The sequence below is a fragment of the Apostichopus japonicus genome, chromosome 22, assembly GCF_037975245.1.
Source record: "Apostichopus japonicus isolate 1M-3 chromosome 22, ASM3797524v1, whole genome shotgun sequence".
Classification (NCBI taxonomy): Eukaryota; Metazoa; Echinodermata; class Holothuroidea; order Aspidochirotida; family Stichopodidae; genus Apostichopus; species Apostichopus japonicus.
The window spans coordinates 12,031,920-12,045,084 of NC_092582.1; the positions used below are offsets into that span (position 1 = coordinate 12,031,920).

General features: G+C 38.3%; 1 protein-coding gene across 11 annotated transcripts in view; it reads right to left on the reverse strand.

The window, feature by feature from the left end:
* LOC139964169 (uncharacterized) overlaps window positions 1–13,165 on the reverse strand; it is a 33,519-nt gene that overhangs the window by 3,323 nt on the left and 17,031 nt on the right. For 3 of the 11 annotated variants that reach the window (XM_071965553.1, XM_071965555.1, XM_071965559.1), the window contains one exon: window positions 9,900–10,356. The gene's annotated coding sequence lies outside the window, so the exon portion shown is untranslated. The other 8 variants (XM_071965557.1, XM_071965556.1, XR_011791892.1 and 5 more) reach the window with 7 other exon arrangements.

Below are 13,165 nucleotides of genomic sequence, written 5' to 3' on the forward strand. Positions count from 1 at the left end.
GGAAGGGCTTAAGTTTTTCAACCGAAGCATGCCCAAATTGCCTATGCAACTTCAGCAATTTCAACTTGTCCCAATTCTGCCTAAGATCAACTTCCTCATCAGCATTGATAGGTAATACTTCTTCCAGATTGTCTCCATCTTTACAGGCTGGGTCAACATGGACAGCTAACACTTCATCCACATTGCAATCTTCATTACAGGGTCCATAATGTGGTTCTTTCTTTAGTAAGCCAACACAGTAATGGCCACTAGAGGTTAGCTCTAAATCGACTGCCTCTCCAAACATAGTGGCCCTATCAGTTGTCAAGTCTAATATTGTGTTAGCCTTTTTTAAGGAATCCTTACTAAGGAGCAAAGGAATATCACATTCCACAATTGCGGTGGAGATTTTGCAGGCAGTACTCCCAATGATGGCTGGGATAGTAGAATTCTGACTAGACTTAAACACATCTCCATCCCCAAACTTAAACTCTTGATCACTTTCGGAGTTGATGACTTGTCTACGCTCTTCCTCAGTAAGATTATCCAGGTATTGTTCATACCACTTTATTCCACAAACTGTTTTTGTGCAAGCAGTGTCAAGTACTGCAGCACCAAAAGATTCAGCCATAAAAATTTCATTCTCAACTTTACCCCGTGTGTCTTCGCTCTTACTAAAAAGTGTCATATTAACTGATTCCTGTTTCTTCTGAACCCAACAATGATCAGTAGATTCAGCAACTTTGACTGATTGCTGCATATTATTTCTATCTGGACAATCCTTAGCCCAATGGAAGATAGACTCACAAACTGCACACTTTGTCCTCTTACCGAATCTGTTCAGTGGGTTGGTGCCTCGAATGGTCTGATCATTGTTATGCATTGATTTCGATTTGCCTCCATTTGGGTATCGTTCGTTACTAGGCCTACTAAACCTAACGTTTGATTCCGTAGCAAATGCCTCTTCAAATGTTCCATTCTTCATGGACCTAACTGCGTTAGTATAGTGGTTAGGCCTAACGCTATATGTATCTGTACTATCGAAACAAGCCTTACCGTGCTGTTCACTAAAAATACGTTTTAGTGCCGACTTCATTTGTCCGAACTTAATTTCGCCACATGCTGTTTGGGCCATTTGTCTATCTTTTCTTGTGAGATTGGCATTATCCAGCAATTTAAATGCCAACACGGAATCTGGGAGGGTCATGTTGTAGTTCTTCGTTTTATTTTACAGCAACTCGAACTGCGCGATATATTCCGTAATCGGTTGCAACTCACCCTGTCTGAAGGTGTCAAACGCGGTGTATGCTTCATATGCACTGTCTATCTCTTCTCTTTTATAGACAGAATCCAATTCTTTGAAAAGAGTGTTCAACCCCGTACTTTTATTGAGGTCGTCAGCTTTAATTTGCAGGGCGGTCTCTCTCGCTTTCCCAGTAAGGGACAGTGCTATCGCCAGGGCTTGCTTTTCTGGAGCCAGGTCGGTTACCAGTTTCCAAATTTCGACTTTGTTTTTCCACGTATCGTAAGATGAATCATCGCCCAACTTGGGCGGAACTTTATAAGATTGCGCCATTATATCTCTTTGGCGCACCTCGCTCTGCTACCATGAAAATCTTGCGACTTACTATGAAAATCTTGTCTCTCAATTGCTTTTTGGTCTGTCGTCGATGACACCATGTGCGCACATGGCTAGTCGTTTTCTCCACTCGTACAAGAGCATACAACACATGCATGCCCCTCAAACGCGGGAGAGGAACAAGGGAGGCCAAAAAGGACAAAACAAGTAACAACTTTTTCCAACATGCTGACAAGCAGAAAATGGCTACACTTTCTGGGTATTTGACCTTTCACCTATGACATTTAGACAATCACCAAAGATCAAGTTTACAGTACATGGTCAGGCACCTACCCACCAAGTTTGAACCTGATCGGACTAACAGTCTAGGACACACTCTTTTGCACAATTTAGACCAATTTTAACTTTAACTAAATTGACCTGTTAACTACAAGCCTTAACAGCTAAATCTGTCTTGTTTTTGTCTCTTCATTCTCTACATATAATGTGGTTTAATGCCTTTGTCCAACAAGTTGGCATGCAGAAAATGGCTAAAAACTAATTTTTAGATTTCTTGACCTTCGACCTCTTTGACGTCATCAATCATGCAGGCATGAGTTAACATGGTCAGGCACCCACCCACCAAGCTTGAACTCAACAAGACTTGGGGTCTAGGAGGAGTTTGCGACATACTTAGTTTTGCTCACTCACTCACGCACACAGACATACACATGCACACTCACTCACTCACATTTTTGATGTGGGGTGAAGTACAATATCTCATCTCCCTATTCATTACATGAAGGGAGATGAGATCAAAACAAACTCAACACAAGGTCACAAACAGTTCTGCTTTACAGCAAGAAATAGATAGTGGTCTACTTAAAAATGCACTGTGCAGTTTTCAGTACAGTCAACTGTTTATATTGTAAATTTAAAAATCATATCGTTTAAGCAGCTTATTTTAGCCGCCCACCCCTCCTCCACTCACCCCCACCCCAAATCGAGTTCTATTAACCTTCCCAATCCTTTACAACTTGAGATAGTTTAAAATGTCGTTACCAAAACACAGCGTTACCTTTCAACAAGTTACATTTATGGTAAGTAAACATTCAGTTTGGGATTATCCAATAACTTGTCTCAATACATTGCATTTACTTTTCCCAGTCAGTTTCTTATTTTTGAATTGTTTTACAAAAGAATAAAACATAGATAATATGTTGCCAGCTGACAAAACCTTGCTTAAAATAAAACATGTTTAGAGAGTGAAACTTACTTATGACTGGTTAAAATGTCCCTGTAACTATCGCTACCACTGGACTCCGTGTTCAGAGATGAGCCATGCTTGTACTCGGACTGAGCCGTATCTCCTAAATTTTCTATAGCCACTTTTTGTGGGGAGAATAAACTGCAGCGGAAGATGAAAGAAAAGAGAACCAACAATGTAGACAGACAGAGGGTGAAAGAAGAACAAACAAAACACACTCTATGAACGTAAAAATATGTACGTCAGGAAGCAGGTGAATGGCAAAATACCTCTTGCGGTAATGAGCTTAAAAATCATCCATCACTGATAGCAACAACTGCGGTATGCCTTTTAACCCTTTCAATGCCTTAGGTGCCCTCTTGATCATCCTACAACATTATCATCTAAGTCAGGGCTCTAAGATTGTCCAAAACTCCAGCGAAATTTGTGCCAAGAGCCAGTAAATATTCAGCAGCTGCAGGAAATGTTAAGGTTTTGATGTACACTTTCAAAAAACCACTGAAAAAAAGTTGCTCTTAAAATTGTTTTTTCTCACTCTGGAAACAATGTTTCTTGTTTCTTTGTTTCAATGTTTCTTTCTCTGGAAACAATGTTTTTTCTCACTCTGGAAACAATGCCCCTTGGTGCCTTTTCACAAGTGTATGTAAATAGCCTTGTTTTCCTACTAAAACTACAAAGTTGTCGTAGTGCCCCTGCTATCTCAATGAAAATCAAAGACAATTTCTAATTCTCTCCCTCGAAATAGTGGCTGTGCCCCCTCCGGATTCTTAATGAGAGTACATTAATAAACTGGGTACTTAGGTAAAAACTGCAATTGCTGATTCAAGGCACCAAACTGCATTAAATAAAAGCTTTCAATATATAAATATCTCTGCATCCTACCCTGTTGGTTTCTGTTACAGCTTATTCTTGCTCCATTTACTGATACTGTTTATATAATAAACTACTTATTATCGACTTTTGTTTTCCAAAATATTCTGTTTTGATTATTCTTGTGTGCAATTACTCCACCGTAATGTTCAAATACTGTAGTAGCAGTGTAGTCTAACAGTTGAATGTTAAATGGATTCCAGAGGGGTGAGAAAGGTAGGGATTTGGGATGGGTACAGTGACAGGACTCACAGGAGTAAGGATTGCGGAGTACAACAATTACAGCCCATCATATATGGAGGGACTAAGCCTACCTGCGTAAAGAAATATGATGTTTGTCCAGACGAAGAACAGATTTATCCTCTAAACTTGACCCAAAAAAATATATATCTATTTATATATATATATATATATATATATATATATATATATATATATATATATATAAATGAAAATCGTAATGAGTTGGAAAATCAAGAACAGTGAAAAAACTTTCAGCCTCCACCGGGATTCGAACCACAGGCCTTCCGCTCTGTACGCGGACACCCTAACCACTAGGCTATGGATGCTGATATATATATGTATGGTAGTTCGTGGAATAGCGACCCATACTTGATTACAGATCAGTACGCCTGACGATTGCTGTACAACTACTTGTACAAGAGTGAAACTCTGATTAGCAATGGACTCTTAATAATTTAATGTTTATTACAATATATATATATATCAATATATATATATATATCATGCTCTACTTCGGTATTGAGCCCTCTCACCGTTGATAGTATTTTAGCTATATTTTATAGTTTGGCTCCTGAACCTCGGTTGAGCACTCTACTTACTAACAGCAGTACATGCTTTTACAGCTTAGTATGGAACGATACAACATGAACTACTCGGGCAAGAACATTCCTTTGCCATCAACTAGAGAATACTTGAAAAGACTGCTAGAGATGACAGAGAAGCTGATAAACGGATGCGATGGAGAGCATTATTTATTCTGGCCGACAATGACACCGATGCGGAAACGAGTGACACCAGCCGTGACGAGGACAACACCGCCACCACCGATGCATACGGGCTAAAATCGAGATGCGTCCCACCACAAATCCCGGAGTTGGTCTCATTCGAGTCCGATATGCTGGAAATGGTCGAGAACATTAAGTTCAAGGAAGTGACGGAGAAGTTCCTGTCCAACCTCAAGAAGGACATAGAAAACATCACATCCTCTAAAGAAATCTTCGTAGAGGCGGACAAAACCAGGAACATGTACAAGATGGACCCCGCCAAATATGGTGGGTTGCTAACTGTAAACATATCTCAGAAATACAAATATGCGGACCTCAACACCGCCACCGAAACAGACAATGAATACACAAGTCTAGCTGACAAATTAAAAATACTATAGGTAACCGAATAAATAAAACTGGACCCAAAACGGCTTTCGTGACAATCAAGGACCACAAAGAAATTTTTCAAGATAACACAAAATGCAGGCTAATAAACACAAAAAAAAACTGAAATGGGACGAGTGAGCAAGGCCATGCTTGACCACATAAATGCAAACATACCACAAGCGTACTGGAATGGATTAAAAATATACAGGAAAAGAGCAGTCTCACCTTTCTGGTCTTCGATATTGTTGATTTTTACCCTTCAATAAGCAAGGATCTCATACACAAATGTCTAGCATGGGCCAAAGCATACACCAGAATTGATACTGAATACAAGACTATCATGCACGCAAGGCGATCTCTCCTTCACGATCACAAGGGCAAAAGAGAAGAGAGACACGGGTAACCAATTCCACGTCTCAATGGGTGCATTTGACAAAGCGGAAGTTTGTAAATTGGTGGGACTATTCATTTTGAACCAACTGGAGAAAAACCCCGATATCACTGGTTTGGGACTATACAGGGACGATGGGCTACCAGTAATGAGGTCATGCTCAGGTAGCAAAGCAGACAGAATACGAAAAGCCCTAATCAAGATCGTTCATACATGTGGACTTAAAATCACTGTCCAAACGAACTTGAAAACAGTCAACTTCCTTGACGTCACTTTGAACATGAATACCAGCCCTACAGAAAACCAAACAACTAACCAATCTACATACAGTAAGCCAACACTCGAACCACCCGCCCGCAATAATAAAGAACATACCGCCAGCCATCGAAAGAACAGTCTCTGGTCTATCATCTAACCAGGACACATTCAAGAAAGCAGCACCCACCTACAATCATGTCCTCCGGTCAGCTGGATACAACTATACTATCAAATACCAAAACAAGGAAAACAAAAACACCAAACAGAACAAGAAACGCAGGTCAAGAAAAATCACATGGTACAACCCCACATACAGCAAAAACGTAAAGACCAACTTTGCAGCGGACTTCCTAAAACTCATCGACAAGCAATTCCCACAGACCAACAAGCTACACAAAATCTTCAACAGATCAACAGTCAAAATAAAGTTACAGCTGTATGAGAAACATGCAACAGATCATCAAGTCACACAACTCAAAGGTCATGAAAGAAACGAGCCAACCCCCCCCCAGGAAAAGACATGCAACTGCCGAGAAGTAGACAGTTGCCACACTTCGCGGCAACTGCTTGGTTAATGACGTCATTTACAAAGCCACCGTCACGTCAGGAACCGACAACGCGTCATACATAGGCCTCGCGAGCGGAGAATTTAAGAAGAGATACAACAACCACACCAAATCATTCCAACATGACCGATATAAGAAAGAAACGGAACTCTCTAAACACATCTGGCAACTCAAGGAGAAAAAAGCTGAATATTCAATACACTGGGAAATTGTGTCACAGTCCAAATGCACAAGCGGCAGTCTGGTCTATGCAATCTTTGCAAAGAAAAGCTCCAAATTACCACCCTCAAAGGCAACACGCTCAACTAGAGAAGCGAGCTCATCTCTACCTGTAGACATGGCAACAGACACAAAAAAAAACCACCCAGCCGTGTCAAACCCAAATGGTAGTTCGTGGAATAGCAACCCATACTTTATTACGGATCAGTAGGCCTGACGATCGCTGAACTCCGAGCAGCAATGGACTCGAAATAGTTAACGTTTATTACAATATATATATATCTATAACATATATATATAGATAAATATATCTATAATATATATAGATATATATATATATATAGATAAATATATCTATAATATATATAGATATATATATATACAGATATATGTATGTATGTATATATATATATATATATATATATATATATATACAGTATATATATATATATATACACAGTATATACAGTATATATATATATATATATATATATATATATATAAATATATGTATATATATATATATATATATATATATATATATATATATATATATATATATATATATATACAAGTAATGCCGTATTATATTCAGATTACTCATACACTTCGTGTATATAGGTTATGCATGACATATTTGCATATCATATATTTATAAATAGTAACTAATGTATATGTTACTATAATCATTAAATATAATTTTGTCCGGCATGGCTTTCTGTATGATGTTGTAATGTTCGGCAAGCTCATAAACATATATATATTATAAATATTAGACACTGGTTTTTGTACAGTAGGTGGGAGTATACAAATGTATGAACCGGGCGGCTGTCAGCAGTGCACGAAGAAGCACATACAAATCACTTTCACCCACATAGGGCCCCGCTAGTAACGCAGTAAATCCACATGATGTTGAGGAATCTGCGAGCAAGTATTAAATCAGCATCATTTCGAGCGTGAGCAAATATGATTTTTTTTGTCTCTGGTTGAAAGGTTAGCAGAGCTTGTCGCAAAACAAGTTTTGAAGGTCATCGGGAAAAATTAGTTTCAAGGTTGAGCCTGAACTTAAGAAGTGTTTCAAAGTTACTTGTTAGGCTCACTTTATTGTAAGTTGGGCCCACTATTAGTATCTATCGAATGCAAGTCGGGTCTTGAGATAGTTAATCCAGCGTAACGTTGCAGCATTAAATCGCTCCTCGTGATTATTAGAGCTGTTTGGCAATGATATAGTGTGAATTTACAGTATTAAACTGTTTACCTATTTTAGCCATGTATATCCTACCATGTAGTCACACAGTGTCTGTATAATATGTCTTCTTTCTCTGTCATTAGGCATTCTTTCTGCTTTTAGTCTTCCCTCAAGCACTAGTAGCAGCCTTGGAATTTTGAACTTCTTTGGCCATTAATTCCTATTTTGATAGAAAACAAACAAAACACACTGTTGATTGTTCATAGTTTCAACTTATCAAATATAGTTTCTGTGATTCAACTAATGGCATTCTATGCTGACCAAATGATGGTAAAATAAAAGTACTAACAAGTTATTAAATTGTTTGTTAACAGGTGTTGGACTTCTGAAAATGTTTATGATTCTTATGCAGTCAAATAAAATGTCCTACACATAGACACACAATTATGCTCAACCAATTGCTGAATACTAGTCGGCATGATAAAAGGGTCTGTGGTAGTACACACCTATTAAAATGCCCCAATACACACTAAATCAAAAAGTAATGTGATCCCTTAATCTATTTAGCTCCCACAAGCTTAATGCAACCAATAACTGGGTAGCTGACAAGTTGGCCATTCATAGCACCCTCAATTTTCTATATCATAACCATGCAGATTGCTTGTTTACTATGAGAGACTGAAGTTTTCCTCACTTGTAAACAAACCTCTTTACTCAGCAGAAATCAATTTTTGTATGCTGTTCCAGAGAGGTCTAAATTGGTCTAAACTTACCTCAACTGACCAAATTTTTGTATCACTTGTACTCTCTTTCATGCTCCTTAACATTCCTGCCAAGAAAACACCAGACCCTAATTGATAACATATCAAGAAAGTTGTTCTCCTGTTGCTTTTTCTGAATGAGAACACTTGTGGTGGATTGATGTAAATGCTAATAGGATTATGCCATCTTAACTAACAATTGAAATTTTTTAGACTCCACATTAAACCTCTTTTAATGATTGTTTGAGAAGTTGTGACTTACACCCAGAGACGTGGCTAGAGGGGGGGTGGGTGTGGGGGGTGTCTCACCCCCGAACTTGATAAAACTGACGATAGTTGGAAAATTGGAGTGCGACAGTTGGAATTTCTGACTGTCGCACTACAGTTTATCTAGGCCTTTTCATATATTCCTGTGATTGTGAATGACCTAAAAATTGAAAAATTTCAGTCAAAATTGGCCTTTAATCAGACATATTTACCACGTTTGTCTTGCCACTTTCATATATTGTATCTCGCGATTCTTATACTCCACCACACAAAACTTGGTATGATTTTGAATACTCCAAAAAAATGCCTAATAGAACTACCGTCATAGACGTAGGGGCCCAATATGATTTGGGGGGGCTGATTTGGGAAAAATATAACCAAAATTGTTCACGTTTCGCGTGTTACACATGTCAATGTGCATTTCATATAGTCATGCACCAGTTTTTACATCGCATGCCAATAACATACAATCATATGCTGTGTTATTACCCTTCCATATTGGTTAGAAAATTGGGGAAGTCAATACAATATTTATGGTAGTAATAATATCAGTTTAACCATTGAAAAACACATTGCAAATTATCTTTCTTTCAGTAGGTAAAAAACATTTGGTTGGGGAGGCTAATAACTTTGTGAAGTGAGCGCCAGTGGAGACAAATGTATCGAAAAAAGTTCAGAACAAAAGTGCAGTCAGTCGCGAAAGACGCCACTGAATAGGTCACTAGGAAATTGTTATATTTTAATGGGTAAAAGGAAAGATATGTTTGGTAGGCGTGCAACAACATTGAAGCCAGGTAACAGGTTCGGTTTTACAGCTCGTACAGCTGATGCCAACCGCACTGGTGACATGCCTACCCCTTCTGATGTGGCACCTATTCCTCTTGCAAACTTAGATATGAAGAATTTGTGGCACTTGGCTCAAAGGTTGTGTTTGAATGCATTCTCTGAAGATACAAAGGTACTGTAAGCTCTTGCCCATCTACAAATGTTTAAACCAAGAAGCAAACCTGGCAAGAATCCCACAGAACTAAACATTGCACGGCAGTTAGGCTTGCATCAGATGTAGATCAGTTCAAGTGCAGCTCATAGATTGCTCAGCAGCATCTCTCTTCCCAGTCCCGCTGTCAGAACACTACAAAAGTCAGCCAACCAAGTTTGGACCTGCAATAGAAGAAATGAATGAAAATGATATGTCAGAAAAGGGGTGTATAAAGAAGACACTGCAACTGCATGGCCTCTCAAAAGACTCTCCAATTTTTGCAGAATATGATCGTCAATATCATACCTGTCTGCGTAATGCAAAAAGCAAGACTCCATTTGTTCGTGCAAGCCAATACAGAGATGTAATTGTTGAGAATGTCACCATGGATAAATTTAATTTTGATTACAATCACAGTAACAACTGTAACTTAATTGGTGAAATGAATAGAAGAAGGAGTCACAAGTTGCAATTTCCAGGCAATGAGGGCTGTTCAGTAAAGATGCCAATGTCAAAGATGAACAGAATGGTGGAAAGATTTGTGCATCCATATTACTTACTGGTAAGAACCCACTGAAGGAGAAGTGCCTAACAACTGATGTTGATGGCAAGGCATGTAAAGGGTTCACTGGTACAATGGCTGCAGCTACTCATTCTGAAACAGAGAACCATATGCTGTTAGACCAAGTTCACCTACTCAAGTCACTCCGCAGAGCACTGGCTAAAGCAGTACTCTCCTCTGATATGTTACCTGCACAAACTGTGACTAGGAAGCATTTGATACAAAAGTGCATTGCAGAGGACTTGACCTGCCTTGTACTGGCAGAGGTGACTACTTGCAGGAATTAAAGCCCTCAAATACGACCACTGCAAAGTTGTGAAGGCTTTATCAACATGTTAAGACTGCCTTGCAAAGTGCTACATTGGAAATCATTCACATTGCCCAAAGCATTCATTTGTATGCAAGAGGGGCAGGAAGTACACATTTCCATTCATGCCAAATGCTACAAAGAGATCTCTGCTAATATCCCACACTGACAGCTCACAACTACAGTACTGATTTCGCTTAACTCCCGTTGAAAAAAAATTATTGATCGATCAAAAAAGTTGAAAATCGATAAAAAAAGTTGAAAATCGATAAAAAACAAATAATTTCATTAAGATTTAGACTACTGCGGGCACGGTTGTCAACGTAGTTTCAACGAAATTTCCATGAAAGTAATCGCGATAAACAACGGCAAAGGCAATTCTAGACATATCAAGGTTGTGACCTACGTTGAATCCTTAGTGTAACTACAGCCGTTTTCAGACTATACCAGAAGTGGCCGAGGAATATTACAAACGTTGCAAAAGTTTGATTGTATATAAGACTTAGTAAGTTCTGTACTAGGTGTTTGAAAAATTATTTGGCTAGGATAATAAAAACTGGTCTTGGTCGATCGTAACAAGTACTTAAGTTATAGGCTAGTATTAAACTTAGATAAGTTTAAGTAACTCACCAATGAACGCAGCGTCAGAAAAACAAGAAATAAAAAAATAATTTACACAATGAAACAGTCGTAGCTGGATATCAAAGAGATCTTTTATTCCAATAAATTCCTGTGTTACTTGACGTACTAGAATACCGTTTACCGCACTCACTTTCAAACCAAAAAATCTCCCCCCCGGCTTCAATGCACGCAAAATAAAAAACATCCTGTTACTTTCCCCCTAACCCAGCTACTGTAAGTTGCCCACGAATGCAGATGGACTGCCCTGGTAATTAAGATCGCAGCCTGGGTCTGGGCCACCTACAATATGCTGCTTACATGTGCATTCCCTACCCTGGATATCCCCAGCGACCAAACTTTTTTGAGAGGCCTAGTCCAATCATAAACCTGGCTTTCACAAATTCACGCCTACCATCTGTTAATTAGCATAGTATTTATCTTCGTGGGGGGTTTAGCACTGCAGAACCTTTGGCTGGCTTACTCTAGAAGCAAACATTATTTTGCCCCTACTGTTCATAATGGAATGGATGTTACCTGTAACTAAGTTAATTGAAAACCAAATATTCATTCATATATATATAAGTAGAACAATCCAGCAGGGATAGAAAGTTTATCTTGAATAAACCAATCAGAAGTTGTGCTATTAATAAAACTTGAAAACACCTGGCCAGCAAAAGAGTTGCAAACAATTGTTTCCATGACTACTAAGAAAATAAAGCAGTGGCTTGGGCCCAAGTTGGGGAGAAACCTGTGGAAAATGAATATATTTTCATTGCTTATTTGAGTATTGTATATTGGGAAGAGCTGATCAAACATTACTGGGGAGGGCTTTCAACTGGCCTGACGGCATGTAAATTTAATTTAATGAGAAGGGGGTTTTTATGAGTCTCCCGGTATGTGTCACATGAGAAGTAAATGTTTTGTTTTTCGATTTTATCATCATTTTTCAAGTGGAACAGCTCATAAAATCATATCAATCAAATATCCTTCCTTAGTTTTACTAATCAGGAATGTTTGACAAGGCATGCAATGCATCGTTCTAAAATGTAATTTTAAACTAGAATTGAAAATGAAAGACATAAAACAATATCTGTGAAGCGTGTGGAGCACAACTTTGAATATTCGTTGTGAAAGAAAACATAATGAACAATGTTTACTGCGTAAATAAATGTTGCGGAACTGGTATAGAGAAATTACGTACTGCAGCTTACATCAGAGAAGCTCATAAATGACACAGGTGGATAGAGCGCATCAAAATTCTGTTTAGGAAATCCCTACACAGCTGACAAAAGTTGATATCTCCTTCCGTTTTCGAGTTATAGGAGATTTTGTGTTTTTGCGATATGGCTTTAAGTATATTTTCATTCAGTAAAGTCGTTTTTTTTTGTGTGTTATAAGGGTGTGACCTAACGGATATTTCACTAACCATTTAACTGTATAACCTGCCGGTAGGTTAAACTTTTAAACGCTGTTTCCCAGGCTTGGGGCGATTACATCTGAATGTAATCGATTACGATTACTTGAGAATGTATGATTACGATTACAGCCTAAAGTTGAAGTAATCGATTACAATTACGATTACATTGTAATGTAATCGTGATTACAATCACGATTACATTGTGGTTACTTCCACAATCCTCTGCATATCTGTTTAATATAACTCTCTGCCGGGAAATAGGGCAATGAAATAGGGCAAAGGAAGGGCATTTACAGTATATATGGACAAAATTGTGGGAGTACATCTACAATTCCTACCAGGCATTACACATTTATGCCTTAACATGTTTAAGATGTGTAACCCATAAGTCCAGTAAAAAATACAATTTAAACAGACAAAGAGTTAACAGACAAATACTAAAGTAAAACAAATGAAGATTTTCATGCAACACTGTATTTTGGAAACTAATAACTTCTGCATAGCAGCAAAACTAAAAACTCTGTTACATTATAACACCAAAATAAAACTAAACAGCT